This window comes from Schistocerca serialis, chromosome 3, assembly GCF_023864345.2.
Source record: "Schistocerca serialis cubense isolate TAMUIC-IGC-003099 chromosome 3, iqSchSeri2.2, whole genome shotgun sequence".
NCBI lineage: Eukaryota > Metazoa > Arthropoda > Insecta > Orthoptera > Acrididae > Schistocerca > Schistocerca serialis.
The window spans coordinates 215,552,781-215,567,107 of NC_064640.1; the positions used below are offsets into that span (position 1 = coordinate 215,552,781).

General features: G+C 39.8%; 1 pseudogene; it reads left to right on the forward strand.

Moving 5' to 3' along the window:
• Nucleotides 1-12,519: 12,519 nt before the first annotated feature.
• On the forward strand, nucleotides 12,520-12,638 carry LOC126472206 (5S ribosomal RNA; annotated as a pseudogene).
• Nucleotides 12,639-14,327: the final 1,689 nt, after the last annotated feature.

A 14,327-nucleotide genomic window follows, 5' to 3' on the forward strand; every position in this document is an offset into this window, starting at 1 on the left:
TGAAAGGTTTGTTCCCGCTGGGTCCCTCGTTGTCTAACCGAACACCATAAAGAGCAAAGGAGAACCATCTGTGCGGAATTGCTTGCTCGTCATGTGGCTGAGGGTGACAATTTCTTGTCAAAGATTGTTACAGACGATGAAACATGGGTTCATCACTTCGAACCTGAAACAAAACGGCAATCAATGGAGTGGCGCCACACCCACTCCCCTAACCAAGAAAAAGTTTAAAGCCATACCCTCAGCCGGTAAAGTCATGGTTACAGTCTTCTGGGACGCTGAAGGGGTTATTCTGTTCGATGTCCTTCCCCATGGTCAAACGATCAACTCTGAAGTGTATTGTGCTACTCTTCAGAAATTGAAGAAACGACTTCAGCGTGTTCGTAGGCACAAAAATCTGAACGAACTTCTCCTTCTTCATGACAACGCAAGAGCTCACAAAACTTCAGTGGACTGTTCTTCCTCATGCACCCTATAGCCCCGATCTCGCACCGTCGGATTTCCATATGTTTGGCCCAATGAAGGACGCAATCCGTGGGAGGCACTACGCGGATGATGAAGAAGTTATTGATGCAGTACGACGTTGGCTCCGACATCGACCAGTGGAATGGTACCGTGCAGGCATACAGGCCCTCATTTCAAGGTGGCGTAAGGCCGTAGCATTGAATGGAGATTACGTTGAAAAATAGTGTTGTGTAGCTAAAAGATTGGGGAATAACCTGGTGTATTTCGATGCTGAATAAAACAACCCCTGTTTCAGAAAAAAGATGTGTTGCATTACTTATTGAACTGCCTTCGTATATTTATTCATTCTGAGACGACTAGAAGCTGTTTTGAATGCCGACTGTTTTACTACATTGTATTTACATGCTCATGTGTTGTATATTTGGTGTTCCCATATTTTTGTCCACCCCCTATACAACAGCATCATCCAGGAGTAGCCTTCACCGGATCCTTTGTTTATATTGTAAACAGTAATGGCCTTGTAACACTTCCTTGCGGTACACATGACGATTTTGGCCCGTTAAGAATGATGTGTTGTGTTGTATGTATTAGGAAGTACTTAATGCAGTCGAAAAACTAGTCCCATATTCCCAAAACTCATAAGTTGTTAATTACATAGCAGTGCGGTACTGTATATAATGCCCTCCGAAAGTCTAGGTCCACTGTATCAACCTACTGCCCTCTGAATCTCACGGACGAACAAAGCGAATTTTAATCTTCGTACATCCATATGTAAGGTGGATGATGATGGGACACAGCTGGCATAATTTTTATTAAAAATGGAATACCTTCAGCTGTACTCAAGATTTTTATATTTATTTGACTACTAGTTTCGACGTTGCCTCAACGCCATCTTCAGACCCGTACACTTTGACGAAATCAATTGTGTGTGGCGGACTTCTAGTACTCAGCCACACACAATTGATTTCGTCAATGTGTACGGGCCTGAAGATGGCGTTGACGCAACGTCACAACTAGTAGCCAAATAAATATAAAATCTTAAATACAGCTGGAGCGGTTCCATTTTTAATAAAAAAAAAGCGAATTTTTGTTTCACATGATTTGTTTGCGAAATTCTTGTTAATCTCTAGGGTGATATACGTTTCCAAGGAATCATAGTGCGTGAGCATAGCTCGTGTTCCACAATTCTACAACACGTCGTCATCAACGATATAGGCCTCTCTACAACGAGTCTTCTTGAAAACAGGAATGAGTTGCGCACTATATGTTCCATTCGCTTGTAACGTTCGCTGATCCTGCGGCCAGTAATAAATTGCTTCTAGATGGGGAGCAAGTTCTTTCACATAATCTATGAAAAATAGTACGCATATCTCTTCAGGTCCAGTTTTTCTGCGTCTGTTGAACGATTGTAGTCACTTTGCTACACCAGTGGCATTTATCGAAATCTCCATCATTTGGACGTTCGTATGATGATTGAAAGCAGGAATCTAATTAAGATCTGCCACAGTAAAACAATGTCGGAGGACCGAATTCAACATTTTGTCCTCACCGTTGCCATCTTCCGCTTCGCCGCTATTATGATACTGAGTGAACCTTTAGGTGTTTTTCATCCGTTTGCTGATTTTACCAATACTTAAACTCCTTAGGATTTTTTGTTAAATTGGTCGACAATATTTTACTTACCAATTCATTGAATACTTTTCGCATTGCCCTTCATGGGCCCATTTTTGTCTTTGTACAGCTTTTCTTTGTCAGTGAAGCTTTGATATTGTTTAAATCTGTGGTGCAAGTCTATTTCATTCAGTATCATCTCTGTAACCAGATTTAAAACCAGACAAGAGTCGCAGTAAATACCAACAATAGCTGTGTCTTCTAACGCACAGCCGGCCGAAGTGGCCATGCGGTTAAAGGCGCTGCAGTCTGGAACCGCAAGACCGCTACGGTCGCAGGTTCGAATCCTGCCTCGGGCATGGATGTTTGTGATGTCCTTAGGTTAGTTAGGTTTAACTAGTTCTAAGTTCTAGGGGACTGATGACCTCAGCAATTGGGTCCCATAGTGCTCAGAGCCATTTGAACCATTTTTCTAACGCACAGCTGACGGTGTTGAAGTGAAAGCATAATGACACTTCTGGAAATTGTTCGTCATATCACCGCTAACGCGGCTGTCGAGTTATGCAAACAGCGGTGTTGCTGTTAGTAAAGACGGGTGTAAACTACGTGAGCCGGAAGCGCGAGGGCATACCAGTGAAATACTCGACCTTTAAGTGCAAACATTTCCTCTCTCTCTCTCTCTCTCTCTCTCTCTCTCTGTCTCGACTCTCATACATGAGTCGACAGCTTTAAGTGTAGTGAGGCGAAAAGAAAGCTGATGGATGACTCAACAGTACTGTGAAACGAACTTCCTTTCACTAAAGGCCTCATAATTGGAAAATTCGCCATCTGCAGCATGATGGGAAAGATGTTGAACAATTGTAATGCTATTTTGTCTAAAACTGACATGGTGAGACCGTGGCTGTGTACAATTAATGTAGCTTAATTCTTACGAAGAAGAAAACAGCAACCAGCCATTATTAATACTGCTATTTATTTAGTTAAATAGCGCCGTTACCGGTTTCGAACTGGAAAGTTCATCATCAGACGGCTGTTCACATGATTTTCAAGATACACTTTACATTATCGTCCGTTTTCAATTTCTATTATTCCACTGTGGCGAAGTATTTTTGGTGTGTTGTTGCCCTACGGTAGAAAAACAGTGTTAGACGCGCCCTATGTGAAAATAACATGAAATATAGCGTAAATAAATGTGTGAGGTTAAGTGGTTATGGTACTTACGTCGAAAATTCCGCGCGATTTTGTTGCGAAGTTGCAGGATTGTATTTTTCGTATATTCCTAAATATATCCAGCACTTACGTAACTTTTACATCACCATATTGTGCAAAGCACCACACATATTGCATAATGTTGTTAAAAGGAGTAGATTCATGAGGCTACCTTTCAATTGAAGACTACATTCAAATATTGCATCATGTTGAGAAAGGTAGCCTCATGAATCTGCTTGAAGAAATAGAAATATATACACATAAAAGCAAATCACCACATCATATTCTTAATGAACAGACAGAGCTAGCCAATGCAACCTTTCTACAAAGCTTCACTCACCTATTATCCAGTCTAAAACATAAATAAACACTACTCCTTTTAACAACAATATGCAATCAATAATCCAAATAAAGTATAAATAGCTGTCTGCTCAATGACACATTACTGCGACTGTAAAATTGATTTAAAAATAAAAGTGGTGTGCCATACTACATTTATATTATTACTACTGTCACATTTTTCATGTATCTCGTGTATATGTTGTCACCTGTTTATTGCACTGTATTTACACAATACCATATAAGTAACATTCATACAACTGGCCATCACATTTCCCCAATTTATTTGTAATTAATGCTCACTGAATATGGTATTCCTTATAACATAAATACTTGTAATACTACCTTGATTCTCGAAAAAAAAAATAATTACTGCTACTATACTTGATTCAAAATTTCAGTGCACCATAGATAGATGTTAATACAATTGTTACTAGCATGTTATTCATTTTATCTCACCTCTATGTAGTCCTTGTATATAGCACAGTATTTACATAATACCATATAAGTAGCATTCACACAAGCTGGTTACTACATCTGTCAACTTCATTTGTAATATTATACGCTCATAATCTAAGGTTTATATTTGTGTTTTAATTTTCATTAAGTTATGTTATTTTTTTAAAACAATCATTCTGTGAAATCAAAGCAACCTGTATATTGCGATGTCTCTAAGAGAGAATGTCTCTGACACTGTTGTGTTTGTAAATCTGCAATCTCTGTGATAACTTCACATGTGGCAAATTATTTTTGGTGTGTGTGTGTGTGTTTGTGTGTGTGCGTGTGTGTGTGGTGCTTTGCACAATATGGTGATGTACAAGTTACGTAAGTGCTGGATATATTTAGGAATATGCGAAAAATACAATCCTGCAACTTCGCAACAAAACCGCGCGGAATTTTCGACGTAAGTACGATAACCACTTAACCTCACACATTTATTTACGCTGTATTTCATCATTTGGAGGTTAGTTATTTTCACATAGGGCGCTTCTAACACTGTTTTTCTACCGTAGGGCAACAACACACCAAAAATACTTCGCCACAGTGGAATAATAGAAACTGAAAACGGACGATAATGTAAAGTGTATCTTGAAAATCACGTGAACAGCCGTCTGATGATGAACTTGCCAGTTCGAAACCGGTAACGGCGCTATTTAACTAAATAAATAGTAGTATTAATAGTGGCTGGTTGCTGTTTTCTTCTTTGTAAGAATTAACCTACATTAATTGAACAATTGTATTTTAACCATTCTGACGAAGAATGTATTCCAACTCGAATGTCTAATACCGAATAAAAATGATTTTCATATACTTTCTGTTCTATCACCAATTAACCTCATTTATCAGCAAAATTCTACAGCTGCATACAATAAATGTTTTAATCTTAATGTATTTAAGGCTAGAAAAACACAATACCGTGCAACAATCAGTTATGACCAGCTCATTCACGAGAATCGTATACAAAGTAGTATCTCGCAAAAAAACTAAAATTTTCCTTGAACCAATATACGTTGAAGCATGCAGTACTTTTCTGCTGGTCTGTTACACAGTGCTGTTCGTCCACTGACGTTTTCTTCTGTAGTCGTTACATTCATCAACCTTCAACACCTCTTGGGCAAAAATAAATGGTTTTTCAAATAAATGAACTTCACGGGTGGTAGAACACACAGCTCTCCGTATTTTAAAATTGTTTTATTTGTTGGTGAATGAAGCAACCAGCCACATATACTTTTTAAATGTTTTATTTTAGTTTCATAACCAGCTTCAGGCTATCATGTTTATCTTCAGATGGCTAATATTTTTAGCTACACAAATGTTTCGACCAACAGAATATCGTCTGATCCCACACAGCACAAGAATATTTGAGTATTTAGAGCCACTTTATAAGTTGTTTCATTAATAAAAATATGCTAAAGCACTATCATTTATTTATATATGATGCAAAATAGTTATGATCACTTACATAAGGTCCACTAGATGGCGATTTGTTTTTTGTGATCCATGTGATTTTCCATGTTGTTGAATGCCACACATCCCACCTACCGTAAATAAATTATTGTGGCACGCTTCATAATGTTCTTAATGTCAGTGCTGAGCATCACACAAGTGATAGACACGTGATGGTTTTGTTTACAATGCAAAGATTATCACTAAACAAAGATACGAAGATGTTGTTCATTTCGTATTGACCAAGGATGTAAACAGAAGACAGACGACGCGTGGGGTGCGCAAAATGTAACATGTTACTAACAGGAAAATGTTTGCGCACTAAGAGGAAAGTCCGGAGCTCGTGGTCGTGCGGTAGCGTTCTTGCTTCCCACGCCCGGGTTCCCGGGTTCGATTCCCGGCGGGGTCAGGGATTTTGTCTGCCTCGTGATGACTGGGTGTTGTGTGCTGTCCTTAGGCTAGTTAGGTTTAAGTAGTTCTAAGCTCTAGGGGACTGATGACCATAGATGTTAAGTCCCATTGTGCTCAGAGCCATTTGAACTAAGAGGAAAATTATTTTTAAAAGACAGTAGAACAAATAATTTTCAGCGATATCCTTTTTTCGTCAGTGGAAATTTTTGACGAAATACTTTCAAGCCAACTGATTGCTTAATATAAATTAGACATATATGTACACACATTTACATATACAGATATATGATTATCATTACTGTTTGTAAGTTAGTTGCAGGAAATACAAAATTTAAAACATTGGAATGTGGGATGAGAGCAACACATTTCTTCATCATAGTAGTTTATATTTATACAGTTGCATACTAATACCATAAACTGTAGTGCTGTGACTATTAAGGGTCCAGTTTTTGTTTGATTTCTGTGAACAGCTCAAGGAAATTATACAGAAAATGTCTGTTGGCTAGCTCCAGCTGCTCATTTAGAACGTATTAGGGTGAGATGAGGGTGTGAATATATATTTCTAGTTCCTCTAAGAGGTCCATTTTCTTGCCTTTGTAAGTGGTATGTAATATCTGTAAGTTGTCATTAATGTTAAAAACAGAGTGTCCGAATTGATTCATGTAAGTGGCTATTGCAGATTTATTTCAGTAGTTCGTGATACGTTATACTGATGCTTCTGCCAATCTGTCCAAGATAAAAACTGGGAAACTGATACGAATAATCCTGTAAATTCCTGATTTTTCTAGGTCTAGGCTAGTGGTTTTGGTGCTGTGGATAATGTTATACTGTATAGTGTTATTGGTACAGAAATTTATTTGAATTTATGTCCTTCGGAAAAGATCGACAGCTTGGTGTGAGATTGTGCCTACGAATGAAATGTATCCAAATAATTCCTTTTCTGTTGCTGGTTGTGAATTTACTGTAGATAGTTTAGTATCTTTAATTTCATTATACAAGTGGTTAATTATTTGTGGTTTATAACCATTATCTTTAGCTACAATTTTGATAATATTGATTTCTTTCTCTTGACAGATGAACTGAGGGTAATTTTATTTATACTGTTTGACATGGACCTGAAATAAGGCATTTTGTACTGCATAGGGTAGCATGAAGAATTATTTATAATTACATTTGTGATGTAAGTTTTCTATGAACTTCAAAAGCATGGTTTTAATTCAACTTTTTTGTTCTACGATCAAGAAATTGACACCCTCTTCCGTCTGATGCTTTGCAGCGAGTTTGATATTAGGGTTCACGTTATTCTTGGCATTTGCAAATGATTCTATTTCATTTTTGAACAAGATGATTGGGTCATCAACATAGCTTTTTAATAAATCAGTTTACCTTTTGAACAGGCATTGGCCCTGAAAAATTTATTTTCCAAATGGTTAATGTAAATATCAGCTAAAAGGTCTGCAAAACTGCTTCCCATTGCTAGGCCACCTGGCTGCATATAGACTTTCTTGTTCAATGTGAAGTAGTTATGTGCTACAAATAATTCTAACATCTTTATGAGTTTGTACATCTCTGCCTTGCAAAACTGTTTGTTTTTATTAAATTGCACTTAATGGTTTTATTAGTTTCATGGAAAGTTTTATATGTGTACAGGCTTACAATGTTCACGGATGCGGATCTTATACTTTCTGGTATGTGCACATCACGTACATAATTAATAAATTGTTGGGGGATTTCTGATAGAGAAGGTGTCTTCAAATATGTAAAAGTTGGTAATGAAATCTTTAAGCTTTTTAATTTTCTATTTGCTGCAACTAACTTATAATCAGTAACGATAATCAAATATCCGTATTATGTCCAATTTATAGTATGCAACCAGCTAGCTTTAAAGTATTTTGTCAAAAATTTCCACTGATAGCAAAAAAGGAACCTACTAAAAACTGTTTCTCCTACTGTTTTTTAGTAATAAGTTTACTCTTAGAGAGCAAATATTTTGTAGCACTAAATATGTTATGTTTTGCATATATCACGCATCATCTTTCCTCTGTTTACATACTTGGTCAATAGGAAATGAACGATATCTTTGTATCTTTGCTGAAGATAATCTTGACATTGTGAAATGAACGCTATTTTGTATCTTTACTTAATGATAATATTTGAATTGTAAACAAAAACATCAATTCCATAGCACAAACGTGAGGCTCAAGACTTACATTAAGAATATTATGAAATGTGCCACAGTAATTTATTTACGGTGGGTGTGCTGTGTGGAACTCTACATCATATGAATCGACCTAGAAAATCACATGAGACTTATTTAAGTGATCGCAACTATTTTGCGTTGTATATAATTCAATGCAAGCACTTTGGAATATTTTTACTACTGAAACAAGTTATAAAGTAACACCAAATACTCAAATATTCTTTTGCTGTGGGGGAGCAGACGACATGCTGTTGGTCAAAACATCTGTGTAACTAAAAGTATTAGCCATCTGAAGATGGGCATGGTAGCCCGGAACCGGCTATAGCACTAAAACAAAACACTCAACAAGTATTTGTGGCTGGTTGCGTCGTTCATTAACTATCATTAGCGGCTGCGGAGTTCAGAAGATCCAACATAAATGAAGTAACATCATTTCATTGGGCGTTAACCGTTCGAAAGATGGAACTTTCTCTGTGAGAAGGATATGTAATTTGTAACTGAATTATAAGGTCCGATCAAAAATTTTCCGCCCGAAGGCCGTGCAGTCCAGTATCGCCATGAGCATTGAGACAATCGCCCCACCGACACACCAGGTTGAAGATACACCCATTTGGTAAATCACCCTGTCATACTGCGACAAGAAGCCCTAAGTGCATGCTGCACATCCTCGTCCGACAGGAATCGTCGACACTTCAAGACCTTTTTTAAGGGACCCAAGGCGTGATACTCGCATGGAAGGGATTAGGACTATAGGACGGGAGCTCGAGTGTATACCACTTGAGTTGGGATAACTTTTGCGTCTCGACATTTGCGATATGTGTACGTGCAGCAGCACTATTCCACAACGGTGATTTTCGACAGACATGCTGTCCCATACACAATCTTCATTTTCCGATATGTGTCTACCGGTGTTTGTCCTTCGGCAGCCAAGAAAAGATTAACAGCACCTTTGTCCTGCTTGGAAGCATTTGGTAGTAAAGTCGCCATAGTCCACGTTTCCTCATTTACCGTTAGTACGTCAGAAAGGCACGAATTCCACACAAATCTCTTGCCTCCATGTCGGTGTTTATATATCCGCATAGAACTCGCACAACGTTTCTTGTATGTCGCAGCAACGCCTGAAAACGGAAACTTATTGATCGTCGCTTATGGAAAACAAATTTTCTTCCAATGTTATATTTAATAAAATTTCCATCTACCATCTCCACAAAGTATTCAAGAAAAATTATTTTATGTTATTTGCTCGCAGGTAAATGAACTGTTCCTGTACGCTGCTTACACGAAGTAATTACAATGATCAGCCAAAACATTATGAACACTGCCCTTAGCGAATTTGGATACCGCCTGGTGGCGTTGGCGGCACATGAAGCGGAGCAAACACGGACGGGGGATCATCCTAGCGAAGATGTGGGCTGAAAATAGGGAAATCCGTTACATAAGCGACTTTGACAAAGGGCAGATTGTTATTACGCAGGGCCTGTGAACGAATATCTCGAAAACGGCGAAGCTGATAGAATGTTCACGTGCTACTGTCGTGAGCATCTACGGAAAGAGGTAGGACAGTGAAACTACCACTAGGTGCTAAATGATTGGACGTCAACGACTCTTCACAGAACGTGAGGTTCGGAGGCTTGTCTGCTCTGTAAAGTAGGATAAATGGTGATCTGTGGCATCTCTGCAGAAAGAGCACAATGCTGGTGCACGCACAAGTGTTTCGGAGCACGCTCTTCATCGCACACTGTCGAACATGGAGCTCCGCAGCAGACCACTCCTACGTGTTCACATGTTGACTCAACGACAACGCCAATTATAGTTGCAATGACCACGGGACCGTAGGGATTCGATCGTCGATTAATGGAAACGTTTCGGCTCTTCGAGTGAATCACATATCGCTACACTAGATTGATGGTCGTCTCCACAAACGCCATCATCGAGATGAACGGCGGTTGGAAACATGCCGCTGACGCAGGCTGGTGGGAGCAATATTTTGCTATGGGAGCTATTCCCCTGCGCTTGCATGAGACCTGTGGTAGTAATTAAAGACACGCTGACAGCTTCGAAACACCTACATCCCTTCATGCTTGATATCTTCGCCGATGGCGATGTCATCTTTCAACAGCATAAATGTCCATAGGTAGGAACCACAACCGTGTTACAGTGGTTTGAGGAGCACTATAGTGAACTCACGTTAGTGGCTCGGCTACCGTATTCGCCTGATGTAAATCCTATGGGACCCATCTGGGTCGGTATCAGGCGCCATCACAGCGTACGCAAATCAGCGACCCGTTATTTACGCGTATTGCATGACCTTTGCGTAGACATCTAATGCCACATACCTCCACAAACCTACCAACAAACTGTCGGACACCTGAAACGCAGAATCAGTGATGTATTTCGATCCAGAGACGAACAAACAAGATATTAAGCAGGTGGTCGTAATGTTTTTGGCTCATCAGTGTATATGCTGCCTTACAATCACTTGCCAGGTACTCGCACGACATATTTTTGGAAAAGCGGTCCAGGATAGTAAATACAGTCAAACCGACTGCGCGCTTGGACCCATACCATGGAGAAATTTAGATAACGAAGAACACACCATTGCTGACGGCTAATCAGTCTTAATAAAACTGTCAGTCCAGACGAAACAATTGTCTTCTTTGAGACTGAAAAAAATAGTGCTGGTAAAGAAAATGAATCCATGACTTTCTTACCAGAAGCACAATGCAGACAGTTGCAATCTTACTTTGTCACAGATGAAAGTTATCCGTTCCAGTCGTTCATCGTGTTGAACAGAATCTGGCACGCATTACAGTGGAAATCGTAAAACGTGGAAGGAAGTATCCTGCTGACGAAAATTAGCGGGTTAACGTTTGATTTCGGCCATGGCTCGTATTAAAGTAGGGGTGGTGTCTTGCAGTCAGTTCGACTTTGTGTTGTTCCAGGAGATGCAAGGAATCAGTCTAAGCCGCTCCAGTGTAGGTGCTCAATTAACGATGAGGGATTCCTCACCAACAGCAATTTCCTTAGTACTTTTGAGTCTTTAAACGCAGTATTACCGCTCAACAAGTCTGCTGGCAACGTTTTCCAACTCTGCTAGCTGTTGAAAATGTAAAGTCAGTACTTCGACGTGCTGCTGTATACATATTCTCACACTATCAGACGCATACAGTCTTCGTATCAGTAGTTGCATAATCACCGACTCGGATTCCGTTCTGCTCGTATTGTTCTATGCGAGCAAAGTTCTTTGAATACCAGTGTATTCTATATTGAGAGATGATAATATTCCTTTCTCCGGCAGCTGTAACTGGGCGAACATGTTTAAACTGCACTCCATGACAAGAACTAACAATTTTTACGTATAAGGGGTTTTGCGAATCTCTGCTACTATAGCACAGTGGTTAAGACAGAGGACTCGCATTAAGTAAGTATGGGGCTCAAATCCCTGTCCCGCTATTCTGATTTAGTCTTTCGCGGTTTTCTTTAGTAACTCAGACGAACGCAGGAATGCTTCTTTCGCTGAGGACAGGGCCGATTTCCTTCACCACCCTTGTCCGGATTGAGCTGGTACTTCGTCTTTAACATGCACCTGAAAGTATGGATCGACTTTTGTTCAGAAATGTTACACTGTAGCCGTCCGATGCGGCCGAGCGGTTCTAGGCACTTGAGTCCGGAGCCGCGCTGCTGCTACGGTCGCAGGTTCGAATCCTGCCTCGGGCGTGGATGTGTGTGATGTCCTTAGGTTAGTTAGGTTTAAGTAGTTCTAAGTCTAAGGGACAGGTGACTTCAGATGTTAAGAACCATAGTGCTTAGAGCCATTTTTTGTTACAGTGTCATATCACATTATGTGGTTGCATTAATCTGAGAAGTATAATCAGTTCGTGAGCGTGAGTACCAAATTCTATGCTTTACATGCAATAGCCGTCAGCTTTTGAAGCCGTTACGATACATATCGGACTGTCAGTTACTGCCAACTAGCGTAGGCTCTGCGTTGTTGCGTGTAACTTACATTGCTGGACTGTTACGAAACATTTGAATGTCTCGCCATGACCAATCTAGGTCACCGTGACATTAGCACTGCACAAAGAGATTATCTTTTGCTAAACGTTTTCTCTGTCGTAACCCTTATTACATTGTGCTGTCGTGTTACGTCTGACATCAAATGTCGCTTGTACTGCTAACAAACTACACCTGTTCGAAAACTAAGAGTCTGTCGCTGTGTATTCGTTCTTCATTATTAAAAAAAAGTACCAATCTACCTGGAAGTTATCTATAATTTTAGGCCAAAACACTGGCACATAAGTCTTGAGATATGAACCTAAAATACGCGTAATGACTATTCTGTCAGGGGCCTTGTCTCGTTGAATACACCGGTTCTCGTCAGATCAGCGAAGTTAATCAACGTCGGGCGTGCCCAGTACTTGGACGGGCAACCGCTTGGGTACGCCACGTGCTGCTGACTGCTTTCCCTTTGGAGGGAGCAGGGGTGTTGACATTGAATTCATGATCGCCAGTCTTTGCGCCAGTGTTCTGAATTCCAAACATCACTGCGTGAGGATATATGACACTGTTGATAGTGGTCCGTCCACCGATTAGGGACATTACGCTCGGCGGCCCCTCTGTGCTTATTTATTCTCGGCCATAGGTCCGCCATCTTGTGTTGTGTGCATAAGGTTTACATGTATCTCGAAGCAATTTGTGCAGCGAATTACGTTGCCAATCAGTGACAAAATACAATGTGCAATAGTATAATTTTAATCAGCAACTCCGCCATTACACCAGTGATGCAAGTGAAGTAGCAAGATGATGAAATCGCTGTGATATCATAAATAGTCAACCACAAGGAAGAAAACCAGAAGAAGACATCACTGACTTCGATTTCTAGCCATCCACTGCCTCCCTCCCTCCCCCCCCCCCCCCCAAAATGCCACACCAGCCGCTACAGTAACAAACAATGGACAAAGAGTTCTAGATTAATCTAATTTAAGACTGTTTATTTTTAAGTAACATTTCTCTGTACGTATAAACGCCTGAAGATGAACAGAACATGTTCGAAACGCGTTGTATTATGTTAGATTAAACATAAAATAAAAAAGTAACTGGTAGCAGAAATTAGAAATAAATAATGAATCCTCTGTGCTACTCGAGAGGAGTAGGTTATGTGGTGGCACCGGGTTTCACCCTCTCTCTTCTCTCATCATCATCATACGACACAAACAGGATACCGCTTTACACACACACACACACACACACACACATATATATATATATATATATATATATATATATATATATATATATATATATATATACACGCCCGTTACAGTAACACTTATCAGATAAAATTAAACGTATAACTCGCTTACTTCGCTAAGGAAAGGTGTCGTCGTGAGCGAAGAACACAAAAACCTTTCAAATAAGGCGGCTGAACCTATCCTTCGATATCCTCCAGCCAACAATGCTGTACGAATTTATTACTATTCGTTCTAGGATGCCAGAAGACCACGAGAAATATGCATCGGAATACTTACAGAAAATGACAAATCATTATAGAATCCTCCTAAAATTCATTTCTTGTAAATGGTGTTATACGCATTCATTATAAATAAATATTTAACAACAAACTGTACACACAGTGACAAATTGGTCAGGTGATCTGTGTGTCGCTACAGGCGAACAACCGGCTACATTCAAACGCAAGCACAAGCGGGAGTGCAATTTTAGAAGGCATATTTTCGGATTTTTAGCACAGCTTAACCGCAATATTTCTACAGATTAGGCTTCGTCAATTGCTGCCAACAATAAAGGAAGGGGAGTTATAGTTCATAGTTCCGCGACATAAACAGGAATAGAGACGGGAGACAAGCTCAGACTGAGCAAAAATGAGACAGGAAGTTAGCTGAAACTTTGTATAAGGAACTATGGAGGCGCACACCTTAAGTGACATAGAGTAACCACGCGGCTACTACGGTCACAGTTTCGAATCCTGTCTCGGGCATGGATGTGTGTGATGTCCTTAGGTTAGTTAGGTTTAAGTAGTTCTAAGTCTAGGGGACTGATGACCTCAGATGTTAAGTCCCATAGTGCTTAGAGCCATTTGAACCATTTGATACAGAGTAACTATGAAAAACATAAGTTAGAGTGGCTGCAA